The following is a 17,041-nucleotide window of genomic DNA, read 5'->3' on the forward strand; positions in this document are numbered from 1 at the left end:
CCACGACCGATCGTTACCACCACCACACACACAGAAAATCTAAAGAAACAGATGTTGTTTTCGGTATCGATGTCTGCAGCAGACGAGTTTGATAATGAGGTTTCAGAGCATACTTGGGGTCAACTATGCATAATGTACTCTTGCTGATACTGGCTTCAGAAAAATCAACCAGTTCAGAGTTCAGAGTGATGTGCCATCCCTGTACCTACCTAACATGGTAAAGATGAAAGGATAGGCACAGTTGTAGCACACTTATGGTAAATATATATGCATTCCGTACCATCTTTGCTTCAGAATGTTTAACCTGTTTAGAGTCCATGGTGTCAACATCAACAGTACACGAGTTACAAAAAAAAAAGATGAGTTTGATAATGAGTTTTTTCTAAGACCGATAATGTGGTTCACATGCTAATACTGAAGATATTGTGTACTGAAGTTTTACCATAGCTCCTCGCCTGTGTTTTGGTACTGAAGAAATCTAAGTCGTACATGGTATTTCTCTGTAAAATTGAACTGCTGCTGCATGAGCCAGAAGCTGATTATGAGCTGTAATCTACCATTTGTGTTGAGGCTTGAGACACGGTCATATTGTTAATTGCTTGCCCTAAAAACTGCTTGTCTACTGCTTGCCCTCAATACTTTTTGTCCACTACTTGCCTAGTTTCAGTTTTCAGTACATATGCACATGTGTGTGGTGAACTGATGCATTCATGACTGAAGTTTGCATTGTGCTTACAAGTCCTTAGAGTCATCTAATGCCAAATAATCTGCTGGGCAGACACAATTGATTTATGTGAAATAGTAGATGAGTATAAAATTAACTTAGCTAGAGTTTTGGCATGATCACATTCTATTTCATGAATTTGGTTGTTCCATATGTAATAATTACTACACATTTATAGACAAGGGAAATATACACAGATGTTCATACCTAGATCCACTTGCTTTACTTCTTGACTATCCTTGATGCTCATTCACATGTTGATGTTCCTTAGTTATCTGTGATGGACAAGGGGGGGGGGGGGGGGGGGGGGCGGGGATGGCAGAGGAGGTTTACAATATATAGGACGACAAATTACGAATGCAAATGCAAATCATATCGTCAGGCATTGTAGAGAATATAATTGTTTACAAATGCAAATGTCCAAAATAATTAAATTACTTAAATCCAGAAGCAGATCATGCACCATAAATTTACTAAAGTATGTTAGGGAAAAATGATTAATAATGCTGAACCTTATTTACCCCTCGAAGAATCTGTGAGATTGCTCAGGGTACAAATGCCATCATTTAAGGGTGTCATGTTGGTGGTAGAAGGGATTGTTGCTTCATGTATGAATAGGCTAGTTGATCTATGTGGGCCATGATCTTGTTGAACAATCCCTGTTCAAATAAGTAGAAATCCAGATCGTATCGTCAGCCATTGTGGATAACAAATTGTATGTTAAAAAACCATTTCACTATTGTTACTGAGTTATACCTGGACTCCCTTTGGAGAGTTGATCAATATTAGTGATGTCATGAAGATGCTGACTTTGGTCATTTCTCGCGTCCATCTGCCCAGTTCTCTTGCGCGCTCGTAGTTGTTTAGCAAGATTTACCCGTTCCCATCGGGATCCAAACGGAGTTAAGTTTTCCGAGCTCACTACTTTTGTACTCCCTCCGTCCGGAAATACTTGTCAGAGGAATGGATGTATCTAGTCATATTTTAGTTTTAGATGCATCCATTTTTATTCATTTTTGCGACAAGTATTTCCGGACGAGGGAGTAGTAAATTTCAGTGCTCAACCAGTTAAACCATATGACCCAATGCGATAAAGCATTCATGATATTTGGGAATTACCTGGCACTGGAAACATATGAGAATGATGGTCAACATTAGAGATATCACATAGAGGAGGTCGGCGCAGATCAGCGTCCATATCTTCAAGTGTCATGGTCTGTAGGCGCCCAAACAATGAGAAAGAATAGATCAGTCAAATCATACTTTATGGCTGAACATTATGCTTGTTATTTTGATATCATTCATAAAGTCTGATATCGAAACAACCTCACTGATTAGAAATAAAGTCTGATGCTAATTACGGCCCCGTTTGGTAGCGAAGTATTTTCTAAGCATTTTGAGAATACTGCAGTTTTTGAGATTACCACAGTTTTATTTACAACGAGCTGTTTGTTTGCCCCTAACAACTGTTGTTTTAATATTGTAGTATTTGGCAAACTGTAGTTTTTTCTCTGTTTAATAAAAAGAACCCCCGACCTGTTTTTAAAAAACAGAGGAGGCGAAAAGAAGGGAGTCCCCTCGTTATCCTTCCCCGCTCCTCGCTCTGGCTCGTTCTCACGCTGCCGCCGCCGCCCTGTCGTCTTCCATCGGCGGCCATGGGGAAACAAAGAGACGGCGATGGAGAGAGCAAAGGTGATTACTCTGCCCTCCATCCTCCCTCATCGCTCCTCCCGCCTCTCCCCGCCAACCGCCGGCTCCTTCCTCTGCACGGCCGTGCCGTTCTCCACTGTGCATGCCGCTGGTACCTGCGGACGGCGCCGCGACGCACAATCTCCTCGATGCCGTCCGGCCTTGCTGACGAGAAGGCCGTCCCCGATTCAGGGGCAGAGTAGATTCTCCTTGGATAGATTGAGAAGCAAGATTTAGTGGCGTAAGGCTAGATGCAACCTAGATGATCTTAGCTTGGTGATAGCTTTATGTAGTAGCCCGAAATATGGCGTAAGACAGTCTGCATCGCTGTGATTTTCAGAAATATGTGTGTTATAGAAGCATTGGCTATCTAGGTCGGCTTATATCTGAAGCCAAAAGAAAGTAGACAGCCAAGCTGCTGCTTGGTCGGCTTATATCAGGCTGTGATTTCAGAAATATGTATGTTACAGAGGCATTGGCTATCTAAGTTTTTGCTGGGTTACCAGCTTACAAATTTTGACAGCCAATCAGGCTGTGGAAGTGTAAATAGAGACAATGCAAATATCAAGTGAATGCGCCGAGCGTGGCCGCGCGATTCCAATCCTGGCGCAGCTCTTCGTGCCCCTCGGCAGTGACGCAGATGACTGGCCAACTACGCGACGTGTTGGGTCGTCACCTCCACGCGTAGCTCCGCTGCGCCTCGATGGTGACGTGAAGAACGGTCAGCAGCTCCGTCTATGTGTAGCTTCACCACCAGGCGATTCAAAGGAGACGCCGTGCCATGGATGACCTTTTTTGTATACACAAGCCACCCGTTGGGTTGTTATGCACGCTGATGGTTAGGATATCCAGCTAGCTAGCTACAAAAGCTCAACAGAATTTTCAAACGGCCGGCCAGCTGCACGTCCTTCCACTGCTAACGGCTAGGTAGCTGACTATTTGTACGCAACGGCTAGGCAGCAATACTGTGTTTTGCGGCAACAACCAAACAGGTCACATTAATCTCAATACTTCAAGATACTTTGGTATTATCAAAACTGTGGTATCTTGTACCCATTGACAAAAATACTGTGGTTTTTAATACTTCAGTTTTTCTAATACTTTGCTATCAAACGGGGCCTACATGTGCATTATGTTTCGACCGTACTTCTAGTGATGCTATTTTAACATATTGGACAGTTTCTCATGCATGACTGAACTGTTGTGGCTAATCATGAAATTTAGGTGGATTTGTATTCTGGGTACAAACTCCGCCTATGTCTTCTAGGCATAGCCGGTCCCAAGCCCGGGTAAAGGAGGAGGGTTGTGATAGGCTTGGCGAGCCAACGTAAAAACTAGCCAGTCCCATGGGTATGAAACCCATTTGAACGAGAGTAGTACTAGGATGGGTGACCTCCTCGGAAGTCCTCGGGAAAGGGTTTCATATCTAAGGGTTGTGATAGGCTTGGCAAGCCAACGTAAAAACTAGCCAGTCCTTTGGGTATGAAACCCATTTGGGCGAGAGTAGTACTAGGATGGGTGACCTCCTGGGAAGTCCTCGTAAAAGGGTTTCATATCTAGCCTACCCCAACTTGTTTGGGACAAAAGGCTTAGTAAGGGGGGTTGTATTCTGGGTACACTTGTATACTCATTAAGGATATGAGTGTGAGCATGTATGTGACAACCTCACTAATTAGAAAAAAGTCGGATTCATGTATGTGATCTAGATAGCATTTTATTGTAACCAGATGCAAAATGATAACCAACTATGGTACTTGCAGGTACCTCATAGATGTGCAGAAGTGCCTTGGACTATACTCTGAAAATGACCAACATTCCGCTGTTAACATCAGTAAAAATCACTCAAGGAAGAATATAGTTGGTCATCGGCTGTTAAGGGAAACCGTCTAAAATTGTAATCTCATTTGCATTGATATCAGTTTCTTGGTCTACTCTTGATGGAGGCATACTTCATTTTGTTTGCATTTTCATGATTGCTTATACCATCTGTAAGTAGGCCGTATAATGAACAACTCATCAACAGCGCATATCTCTTGATTTCCTAGAAGGTGAGAAATTCCGCGGACAAAGTTAAATTATGTCTGACAACACCATATAACATCGGTGACTACAGGTGCAGAAGAACGTGATTATGTTGCAAAGCTAGACCATATAACATCGGTAACTATTTATGCAATAACATCGGTAACTACAGGTTGATCCATTTAATTTCTGTTGCTACAGGATGATCAACCAAAAGGAAACTGAGTCCCCTGATCTCTGGCGTGAAGATGAACCTTATTAACCAAAGATCCGCCTGGGCGCTCCACTCAGACGTGCAAGGCCTCAAGTTGTGTAGGAGCGAGCTGAAAACACATTCTACTTACTTGCAGGAAGGAAGCGTTTGTGTCCAGGGATCAAAGATGAACCTGATTGACCAAATTAATGAAAGTAGTATAAGAACCTTCAGGTAAACCTTACCACAGACCAAAACACTTAAACATGGAAGTTCAGTAACAAAAGCAATGGTTCAAATGAAAACGGCTGACCTGTGCCTCCTTCTCCGGTGCAGAAGAAGCGTTCGTGTCCAAGATGTATGAGGTAATACCATTTGAACTTTGTGGTACATCTGTCGCATAATTTCGTGTCAGATTACTGGGAGCCGGCAACGAATCTCCATTATATAGGAATGAGATCGGAGGGTTGTCTGCATCATGTAAACGTAACAAATATTGGTCCGAAATAAGGCAAAGTTGTAGGCACATGGTGTTTCAGCAAAACAATACTTACCCGAAATCAGATGGGAAGGTTGATGCACATATGTGCTATCACCATCGGTCTGTTCAAGTATGATCCGTTCAGATGGAGTAATATGGACTCCTACAAGTCACAAGTCTGTTAGGTATGATTGATCACATAAAACACATAGAATTAAGCTATGTATATTTGCACAGCCTTAAAACCTGGACTACTTGGGTAAATATTGTCAACTTTGTTGCCTACGGGTATAATATCTGGGTTATAGTCGTCAACATTTGTCCCATCCATCGGGTCTGCAACACATTCAGTCTCCTGTGATGGTGCTTGACATGTATAGCAAAATTTGTAGTTGAACATATACCTGGAGGTACATATATACCTGGACTATCATATGTGCTATCACCATCGGTCTGTTCAACTATCACCCGTTCCGAGGGAGTAATATGGACTCCTTCAAGTCACGTGCTTGATCCATTAGAATCGGTCGTGCCCAAGTCTGTTAAGTATGATTGATCACATAGAATTAAGCTCTGTAATTTTGCACAGCCTTATAGCTGGACTACTTGGGTAAATTTTGTCAACATCGTCGGCTACGGGTATAATCCCTTGGTTATAGTAGTTAACATTTGTCACCTCCATCGGGCCTGCAACACATTCAGTCTCCTGGGATGGTGTTTGACATGTATAGCACAATTTATAGTTGGACATATACCTGGAGGTACATGTGACGATGTCGTCTGCTCCGTTGGCTTGCTGTGTGGATTCCCCATATGTAACTATAAAAAAAAGAAAGACATGTCCAACAGCCTTAGGTTATTAGCAAATACTTGTAAACTGACTTTGCTGCTTACATATTAATAATGCTAACATCAACTGTTTGTCTGATTGCAAACCGATCACGTGAACAGACTGCTACTTTGATATATGAGTTTTGATGTAGAGGTCAAAAAAGAAAGACATGTCTAACAGACTCTGCTACTTTGCAAACATGAACTGTTCATCTGATTGCTCCTTACATGTTAAAAATTCAAAATGCTAACACGAACTGTTCATCTGATTGCAGCGAGATCAAGTGAAACTGCAACATTTCTGAAGGTTGTCGAAGATCACAAGGGCAGCTCGCTATTGTACAGGACTTCGGTCCATAAGGGCAGCTTGCTGTAGATTTATGCTATACATGTCACAGAACAGGGATCAATATGAGGCGTCATTTGACTGAACTTCATTCAATATGGGGCGTCACTGGATTGAACCCCAGAATTGTTTGACCTCTACACAACGACCTTACAAAGAGAATCCGTGTACAGCATACCTGGGGCGCACCTGGGGCGTGCACTCCTATCGATTTGTTTAACCCCAGATTTGTTTGAGCTCTACAGATTATTGAGTTTTGTTTGTTTGATCCCGTACAGCATACCTGGGGTTGAAACCGACATGCGTCCGCGGCGGCGATCCAGAGAGCCATGGCGCCGGTTCCGTAACGTGGAGGCGAGATCCGGCGGGGTCTTTCCAGTGAGATCGGCGGCGGCGTCGTTGTTGTGCGTCTGCGTCAGTTCGGGCGCCGTGTCCAGGAGATCGGGCGCCGAATCCGTAACGTGGAGGCGAGATCTGGCAGGGTTTTCCCAGTGAGATCGGCGGCGGCGAAGGGAATGAGCGGCGGGGACGTTAGCGGCGTGGACGTGGGGACGGATGGCGGCGGCGAATGACTCGTGCGTGCGAGTGCTTCGAGGGCAGGATGAATCGCTCGTACGTGCGAGGGACGGTTAATTTTCGTAGGTTTTTTTTTTCGTAGATTTTTTCAGAACGAGTTTTTTGGATCAACCGGAGGGTTTAGCACTGGACATCATGGGAGCCTACTGTTTTTTCTTTCCTGGTTCGAGGGCGGAGGGGGGAATCGATGGGATGCGGGAGGTGGGATCGAGGACGAAAAAAAACCGTCTCTGGTGGGACGAAAATTGACCGGCGGAGACTACCAACTGCTTCATTAGGAGTAGAGATACAGTAAAAAAAAGAGTTAAATACACTGGAGGTGCCTCAACTTGTCATGCACGGTCAGTTTAGTGCCTGAAGTTGCAAAATACATGAAATTGATGCTCGAACTTGTCTGGTTGTGTAAATACGGTGCCTTCATCCGTATCTATAGGGGTGGGCATAAAAAACCGAGGACCGAAAACCGCACCGAATAAACTGGTACCGAACCCGAATTCACCTAAACCGAATATTTCGGTCAGAACTTCGGTCGGCGATCTTGGGAAACCGAAGCTAGATCGGTGATTTCGGTTGTACGTGTCCAGTAACCGAAGCCCCGAACACTCATGTACTCCGGTGCTTTGTAAATACTCCCTCCGTCCGGGTTTATTAGGCCTAAAGACAATCTTTCTTGGACCAAGACACATAGTAATTTGCTCACATTAATTCTTCCATTCCACTCCCAATGCACTCTCTCACATGGATGCAACCAATGAAAAAGCACGCATAAAGTGTATTAGGCCTTATAAAAAGAAACATGTTTGTGATGCTAAGAGGCCTAATAAACCTGGACGGAGGGAGTACTAGTAGTATACTAGGAGAAAGCCCAGCTGCCGTTAAAACTTCACAGCCCACGACCCAATTTTCTATGTTGTTCCAGAGTAGTCCACGCGGCGGTCCATCTCTTATCTCTTTCCGTTTCAATAAAAAAACTTATCTTCCCGTAACCCTCGCCGCCCCCATCTCGCTGGCTCGTAGTCGCAACCTTTGTCTCGCCTCGCAGGTCGCTAGCCGTCTCGCAGGATTGCCGGCGGTCTCGAATGGCGGCCATGGGAAGAGGGACCGAGGGACGGAGGGAGTCGTAGGCTCGTAGCAGAGGACGTCCGAGCGGATCTCATCAAGGTGCGCGCTGAAGTGGGGTGCGGCGAGGTGGGCGTGATGGAGGATACGTATACTATCTCTCCATTCTTGTGCCATCTCCTATCTCTTTCCATACGAGGGTTCGACCGCGAGGGCATGGGCAACCAGCGATTCATGGGGAAGCATCGAATTCCATCGTTGATTTCTAACAGATCGGTGCTGGTCGGTCTTAACCGAGGACCGAACCGATGTTCTGGTCAACCGAAATCTCGGTTGTTGCTTTTAGAGGAAACCGAACGGTCAACAATTCCAGTAAACCGAATTTCACAATTACCGAAGCACCGAACTGATCGGTTCGGGGGAACCGAATGCCCAGCCCTACGTATCTAGACATATGTCTAGCCCATGTGGCATGCCAACGCGGCAGTGGCCCACTTGTAAGTGGCTGAGAGCGGGGAATGCGCTAGGTGGCCGGCGCATGAGATTTTTTTAGAAAACCTCCTCCTGTTTTATTTAATCACGTATGTAAACGTGAAAAATTAGAGAAAACATTGCGTGAGGGAGGATTGATCGTGAGACCTCGCGATAGCAGATTGTAGTGCACTCCCAGGTTGTCTACGAGGACATACTCTACCCATCTAAAATTAACGAGGACGAACTATATATATTGCATTGCTATGCGAAAGGTAGCATTGAAGCACGGGCACATTGTGTCGCTTGTTTTGAAGTTCAAAGAATGGATTTTTACAGCTCGCATGCACACACAGAAGTGTAATATTTTTTTTTTGAAGTTGTACTAACTCTGTAGTAAACTAGCATCAATCAATATGGATCCGATGGAGTGATAATAAATTAAAACTGCCATAAACTTAAGAAAGTTTTAGTACATTTGAAAAAAGTTCATCACGTTTTTTTGAAAATTGTTTCATTCGTATTAAAAAATTGTAACGTGTGTTTTAAAAATGTCCGTGTTGCATTAAAAAAAATCACAATGTGTATTAAACAAACTCAGTGTGTATTAAAAATTTATTCTGTAACATGTTAAATAATTGTATTAAAAGTTCAACACAATACTTTTTAATACATGTTGAATAGTTTACAAATACTATGTTGTCAATTTGTTAATAATTGGTTATTTTAGAAATACAATGAAGATAAACAATGATTGTATGTGCTTGTTGTCCAGAATGAACATACATAAATTTATAAAACAATTTCTAATATAGGTTCAACTATTTAAAGCCCCATAAATTTTGAAAAAGTTCATGCCTACCTCTTCAAAGTACACAATAATGAAAACAAAAAAAGGATTTGAAATACAGAATAATTGCATGTTGTATTTTTTGTATGTAAAAAATTATGTGTCATGAAACAAAACAAGAACTTGGGCAAAATAAAAATAAAACTAATAGATAATGCATTAGGAAAATTGCAGAGCGATATGTGAAAAGTGTCTGTATAGCTTTCTAGCTAAGTGTCGTACGCATGTCATATTTCAGCCGGTTGACCAGATCATGCGGTAGTTATCCCGGAGGAGCTAAGTTCAAAACCCCTTCCCGTTGATATTTTTTCATGTTAGTTCTCGCTACCATACGTTGTATTTGATGTCTTTTTTATGTAATTATGTAAAATATGAGGAGGTTTCTGCAAAATAAACGTCTGCATACGGACGGAGGCACCGTATTTGCACAACCAGACAAGTTCGAGCACCAGTTTCGTGTATTTTACAACTTTAGGCACTAAACTGACCATGTAGGACTAGTTGGGGCACCTCTAGTGTATTTAACTAAAAAAAAAAATTGGGCGTGTCACTGGCTCTGTTTCATCAAAATATTCAGAATCAGTAGTGCTTGCTTCCAGCAAGCTTCAGTTTTACAGAGCAATAATGCTTCTCTCAGACATCACGCAGTCAGAGAACATGGCAATTGCTGGGTGTCTGGGTGATTTTCATCATGTCAGATCACGCAAGCAATTGCAATTTGCATCGATCAGAAACAAAGAGCTCCAGCCAGAAAGCAATAATAGAGAATAATCTCGCATCTTCAACAAAATCTATACAGATATACTACGTAATCGATATGACAAAGGAATAAACAAACGAAGGCATATCAATGGGAGGTTTATACAGAAGAGAGACCAATATCTCTAGCTCCCTATTACAGGATGTCAACACCTGAGGCTCGCTGCCGTCCTCCGCGGTTGATTCGGCTGGCGCCGCTCCTCTGGTACGGATGGTGGCGGTGGGGCGGTGCAGACGTGGATGACTCCGCTTCGGACACCAGGGGCGACGGAGGCGGCGTGCTGGACGTGTAGTCCGGCGATGCGGCGCGCCTGGAAGAGGTCGATGGTGTTGGTGTGTAATACGGCGACGTGCACGACTCCGTGTCAGACACCACCAGGGGGGACGGAGGCGGCGTACTGGGCGTGTAATCCGGCAAAGAAGCGTGCCCGGGAGGAGCGGACATCAGCATGTGGCCGTAATGAGACGGCGGCGAGGACGCACCCCGGGTGTACGTGTACGACGGCGTCGTGCACTCCTCGTTGTAGTCGGCGGACGACGGGTTGTGGCACTCGCGGCGGCCGCCGAAGCTCGGGGGAAAGGGGTCTCCGAGCATGAGGCCGCACTGGGACGGAGGCGAGGGGGGACGACCCGGGGCGTACGACGGCGGCGTGTACTCCTCGACGTCCTCGTAGTAGTAGTCCGCAAACGAGGGGTTGTAGCACTCGTCGCCGACGCGGAAGCCCAGGTAGAAGGGGGCGCCCAGCATGTGGCCGTACTGGGATGGAGGTGAGCGCGCACCCGGGGTGTAGGACGGCGGCCAGCGTACGGAGGCGCCGCTGGAGCCGGGCGCGAGCGCCATCGTCGCCGCCTGAAGGCAGTGGATCGAGAACTGGAGCGCGTACGATCGATGCGGTCAGACCGAAAGGTGGAGAGGAAAAGCGCGGTCGAATCAGCTGGGGTGCGGGGGATAATACGGCCGTCGTGGCGTGGCGGTCACGCTCCGAGTTCTTCCCGGAGTCGGATTTGAAATCCCCGGCGTTGCCATAGCGGCAACACACCGTAACGCGGCGGGAGCGAGCAATCCGACTGTCACACAGCGAAACATGCAGAAACGCGCGGAGGTCGGGCTAAGAAGGAAACCAAATCACGCGTGGGCCGGTTGGGCTCACTGGCCGAGGCCTCCATTCTTCGTCTCTCCTTTTTCATGTACGATTGTCTAAAAAAAATCAGTCATGTAAGAGCAGCCTTTGGTCGGCGGCGGCGGCGGCGGCGATTACTCCGGCGAGGTATACCTCTGACGAACCACCAGGTGATTCCCAAGACCGCATCTCTCACGTTTAACCGCGTGCAGCTTGTTTTTATGTGCGTCGCCTGGTATTTTCGTCAAACAGAGAGGCTGCACGCGCGCACCTGCTTGCAGCTGTCTGTAGGTGTCGCAAACCTCTTTTTACCGGTGGAGGGAGGTACCGGTGGATTCCAAACCAATAGAATGCTGCCACCTCAAAAGCTATGGGATCACATGCATATACATGCCAAGTATTCTCATGTTTGCATGACTCGTATTTCTTACGGTCAGGCCCACCACGTGCAATCTCTGCCGAGCAGTCCACATGCGTGACTGCAATGAGTGTTGTCCTTTTTTACCCCATACCAAAGCAGCTAATTTAATAATCAGTCGAGATTAGGAAATCTGATTAGCTTAATATTAATCCATGTTTTTAATTTTATTTCACTTAGAGATATTAAAAAAGGTGTATTAATAATTTCGAAAACTAAATCAAATTATTCCAAAGAACCACTTCCAAATATCTGAAAATAACTGATTTTGCTCATTTCAAAAACTAATTTTAGTTCTTTCACAAAAAAAAATCTCGTTTCAAAATACTAATTTGACTGATTTCCAAAAACTGATTTCAATAATTTCAATAACCCATTTTCGCATTTCACTCATTGAAACAGATTTCGGTTATTCCAATTCCAATTTCACATTTCACAACAAGTGAAACTAACTATTTTAAACTGTCAAAGAACAAATTTCAATTCTTTAAAAATAAGATTTCACTCATTGTGAAAACCTATTTCACTGTCATATTGTACAAAATACTGAAACTTACTATTTCAAAAGAGTGGCATAAACAATTTTAAATTTTACAATGTCATTTCAATTATTCCAATTCCATTTTCATATTTCACAATGACTGAAACTGATTGTTTTAACCGTGAAAGAACTGATTTCAACTCTCTGATAAGAAGATTTCAATCATTTCAAAAACATACACTATCATATTTTACAAAATACTGAAACTTAGTTTTTTACAAAGGTATTTCAGTTATTCCACTTCAAATGTCATATTTCACAACGAGTGGAACTGATTAGTTCAACTGTGAAATAACTTATTCCAATTCTACAAAAAGTACATTTCAATCCTTCCAACAAAAATGAACTGTGATATTTTTTATAAACGACCGAAACTTAGTATTTCAGCTATTTCACTGATTTCAGACATCACAAATATGGATTTCACATATTTGCACATCAATTTTGACAATTCCAGAAAGAAATTTAACTTGATTCACAATTGAAATATATTGTAATTGCACTGAAAGTGCACAAGTTGTATTTCAGTTGTTTCACAATTCACATCAAATATAACTATTGAATTCTCATTTCACCTCCAGAAAACAATAACTAATTATCTTCACATAACAAGAACTGAAACTGAATCCACGGCAAGGAGCAGGGGAGGCCATCTGGGAAAAAAGCGAGGGAAGTTCAAATCATGCACAACAAAACAAATTCATTTGGAATACAGAGAGAGATGCAAGGGGAGGTGGGCTTCATAGCTCACCAGAGGGATGCAGCCAAGTCCGCGGGAGAGAGAAAGTGGAAGGGATCTGGCGGCGGCCATGCTTGGAGTCGTCGGATCCGGCGGCAACCGCGCGCAGGGACGCGTCGTGGGGGCCGCGCTGCGAGATCCACTCATGGCGAGACCAGCGGACGGGCAACAAGGACGAAGGAGGACGGGAGCCTCGTGCCGGCCAGGGAAAGCCACGTCGTCGCCGCCAACCTGCCTCGCTGGATCTCTGGTGAAGACGAGGTCGTCCGACCATGAATCCGTCGTTGTTGGGCCGGCAACTGGCCGGGGAAGCGGATCCGGTGGCCGGAGTTGGGACGGTCGCCGGAGATTGAGAGGGGTTGGGTACGGGGTGGGCTGGGCTGGGAGAGACGGGGGCACGGAACAGGTTGGGAGATATTTATCCTTCGGCCCCGTCGATGTATTCCTTTCGTATATGTTCTGTATCAGCGGAAGAAAAGAAAATTAACTCTAGGTGGGTCCAACACAGCACTAATCTAAAAGCAACCTTGTGTGGTAGATTCTTCGCCGGTACTTACCGGAACCGGTAAAAAAACTTAGTCTGGTGTGCTCACCTGCAATTGCGGTTCCCTGTGATGTCCGATGCTATATGTTGGTGGATGCTATATCCACGAACAAAAAAAAAGATATTTTCTTGTAAAAAATAGAGAAATATAAATTTATAAATGCCATGGTATGAAAATACGAAAATTTTCCTGTTTCAAAAAAGTACGAAAATTGTCATGCTACTTTATAAAACTGCCATTTCTCTAATTTATGAATTTACAATGGTATGATTGAAGAAAAAGCGCCATGTTATCTATTTTTTTAATGAAATTTTTCCGTGGAGATGTTTCATTGTGCAAAAAATTCCATGTTTTGAAGAATAAATTTTCTTTATTTTTGCCATGGACCAAAAACAAAATCAGATGCTGCAAAAATTTGATTTATTAGGTCTATTGTGCAAAAATAATGAAAAATGTCATGCCAATCAAAAAATAAAACTGCCATGCCAATTAAAAAATACCGTCATCTTAGTAATAAAAATATCATGGCAACAATAATGAAAATGCCATGCTCTCAAATAATAAAACTAACATATTGTTAATAATTAAATTTCCATTATCCTAAAAATAAACCCAAATGATAACGCTCACATGTGTGGCATATTTGCACATCGCCCACACGCCTTGATCCACCTTGATTCTGTTTTGCACGAATCCTAAAAGAATCTGAGTGCCACGTAGGCATAGCGTGTTGTGTGGGCGTTAGAGCGCTCGCCCACACAACCTGTAGTGCGCGGTTGCCAGCTGCGCTGTGTGGGCGAACCAGTTTCCGCCCACAAAATCACCAACCAGTCCACGCACGTGTGGGTGAACTGCTCTTCGCCCACACGATGCTCGTACGGTGATAGATGTCAATTGCAGTTGCGCGTATGTGGCAACTAGGTAAACACACATGGCAACTATGATTCGTTGGTAGATGGCAACTGCAGTTGCGCGTAAGTGGCAACCTGATAAACACACATGGCAATTAACCATACATGGCAACTATGGTTGGACCACACGTGGCAACTAGATAAACACACATGACAACTATTTTGTTTGACCACATGTGGCAAGTAGTTAATCACACACGGCAACTATGGTTTAATTGCACGCGACAACTACCGTAAATTAGACATGGCAACTATAGTTAACCAAAACAGAGAAAGTTGCCATGCTTTTACAACTACATTTGCCATCCCAGATGGCAACTAAAGCATTATCCCGCGGGTAACTAACGTAGCTGCGCCAGGACGTGTGGTCATTTTTGCTTCGTGCCACACGCGTGGGGTGGGATGAGTAGTACTTATTGGACGTGTGTCACTAAGTAGCTGCGCCCACACGTGTGGACAGTTCGAATGTTCGCACACACACGGCCCGTGAACTGCCTCTTGCTTACACCACACGCGGTGTGTGGGCGGATGTCTAGTATACCACACGTGTGGGCATTATCAGCGTCCAAAATAAACTGCCAGGTTATTAATAATAAAAAATGACATGCTCTTGATAATAAAATTGTGAACCTCTTGATAATAAAACGTGACATGTTATTGATAATAAAAGATGACATGATCTTAATAATAAAATTGTCGTCCTCTTAATAATAAAAGTGTCATGTTATTAATTATTAAAATGCCATGCTCTTAACAATAAAATTGCCATGTGACAAAATAAAAAATCAATTCCAAACTTGCGATGAATAAGTGATAAAATTTCCCCTTGCTAACATGTCTCGAAAACCAGTCCTAGCTAAGTCATAACCCCCACAAGCCTCTTTATAAGTGCTCACTGTGACCTCATACAATGATCATCCAGGACATGCCCTTTGCTTTTAGGAAAAAAAAACATCAAATGATTGGATAAGCGCTAGTTGAAAGAATGCCCAATTAGGCCATTACACACTTATATTCTGTAGTAGTCAAAACATATTAAATATATTTTATACACCTTGAGGAGAATAATTACATCCAGGACATGCCCTGTGCTCAATCTCTCGGAGGTGCTCATAGGAGTAGGGTGTGTGTGCGTGCGTTCATAGGGGTGAGTGTATATGTGTATGTATGAGCGTCTTTATTATGTTAAAAAAAACTTCTATTAGGACAAACAGAGTATATCATCACATTTCTAGGGGTGGATTAAGAAGTCAATAACCGTTTATATAGTACTAAAAGAAGTTGCTAAACAGTTCCTATCCATGATTAGTGATCTAAAGCCAGTGCACCATGCATCATGCACTGCAAATGTTGATGATTAAACAAGTTTACAAACTTCAGTGCTTACTGGTTTGGCAAGCCTCACCACTGCATGGTGGTACCACTTGCCCACACCTGCACACTTTCTGTCTGCAATGTACACACATATACATTATTACCTTTTGGAGCTTATCTCATTGATGACATCCATAGCAATATGCTTGCGGAAGTTATAACCATGCTTTTTTTATCCTTGTGATCTAAAAGCATCTGACTGACTCATTTTGGCCTTTGATTTGTGGGCACAATAACATTGTTCACAACACATAGAAACGCAATGAGTTGTAGTTGGCAGGCAGAAGCATTGCTTGCATCTCTCCAAAACCAGTCCTAGCTAAGTCATAACCCCCACAAGCCTCTTTATAGTGCTCACTGTGACCTCATACAATGATCATCCAGGACATGCCCTTTGCTATTTAGGTAAACCCATCAAATGATTGAGTAAGCGCTAGTTGAAAGACTGCCCATTAGGCCATTGCACACTTATATTCTGTAGTAGTCAAAACATATTAAATATAATTTATACACCTTGAGGAGAATAATTACATCTTTGGTCTAGATGGAGCTAATTAAGTTTATGCCTACCATACCAATTGATCATTAAGAAAGAAGCTTCTCTTATGTGTATCACCATGATCAGATGGCATCATAGGCACAAAACTCATTCTATCAACTATGCTAACAAAGGTTCTAATTCTTTGGTAAACTAAATTCATCATAGTCATCTGGGATAGGAACACCTCATCTAAGCATGAAAACTCCATGTTATCCTTGTGGAAGCTCACTTGCGAATCATAGCTTGACTCAAACACCCGGCATTACCACCCAATTTATGCATCCCTGCAATGATCATCCATGCATGTTGGCACGTTTGTCATGCATATATGATGATGCTAAATGCATAGTTTAACAAAATGCTTGATACAATAACATGGATGCAGCACCCAAATTGTCTGGGTTGCCTTTCTTCTTGCGATGCCACTTGTGTGAACTACCCGAAGTGCTCTTACTATACCCCCATTCACGTCAAGTAAGTGGTAATCATGCATCACACCCAGGTTATTTTGGTTGCCTGAGGGCTAATTTGGTTGCCAGGGATCCCGGGGGGATCCCCCTACTTTCCCTGGATAGGAAATCCACGAGCTGAATCAACCCTGGGGAGCCTACCGCGCAATTTGGTCGCGTGCAAAGGGGAAGAACCCCCGCCCTTTCCTCGCCCCTTCCCCGGGTGGGACTTCCACGCCTAAAGAGGTCGGGGACGAAATCCTCGTCTCGCTCGCTCTCGCAACTGAGAGGCGGCGGCGTTCGATGACGATTCCCAGTTTTCTCCGTCCGGTCACCGGGAGGGCGGCCTCAACTTCCCAATTTTCTCCGTCCGGCCGCCGGGATCGCCGCCCCAACCCTCC

The 17,041-nt window shown here is 43.8% G+C and overlaps 1 long non-coding RNA gene across 1 annotated transcript; it reads right to left on the reverse strand.

Annotated features, from left to right (window-relative positions):
* Nucleotides 1-12,537: 12,537 nt before the first annotated feature.
* LOC120975333 (uncharacterized) lies at nucleotides 12,538-13,235 on the reverse strand. The gene is made up of 2 exons (XR_005771116.3): nucleotides 12,833-13,235; nucleotides 12,538-12,734 (listed from the first exon to the last, which is right to left on the reverse strand). It is a non-coding gene; the product is annotated as an uncharacterized lncRNA (long non-coding RNA).
* Nucleotides 13,236-17,041: the final 3,806 nt, after the last annotated feature.

This window comes from Aegilops tauschii, chromosome 3, assembly GCF_002575655.3.
Source record: "Aegilops tauschii subsp. strangulata cultivar AL8/78 chromosome 3, Aet v6.0, whole genome shotgun sequence".
NCBI lineage: Eukaryota > Viridiplantae > Streptophyta > Magnoliopsida > Poales > Poaceae > Aegilops > Aegilops tauschii.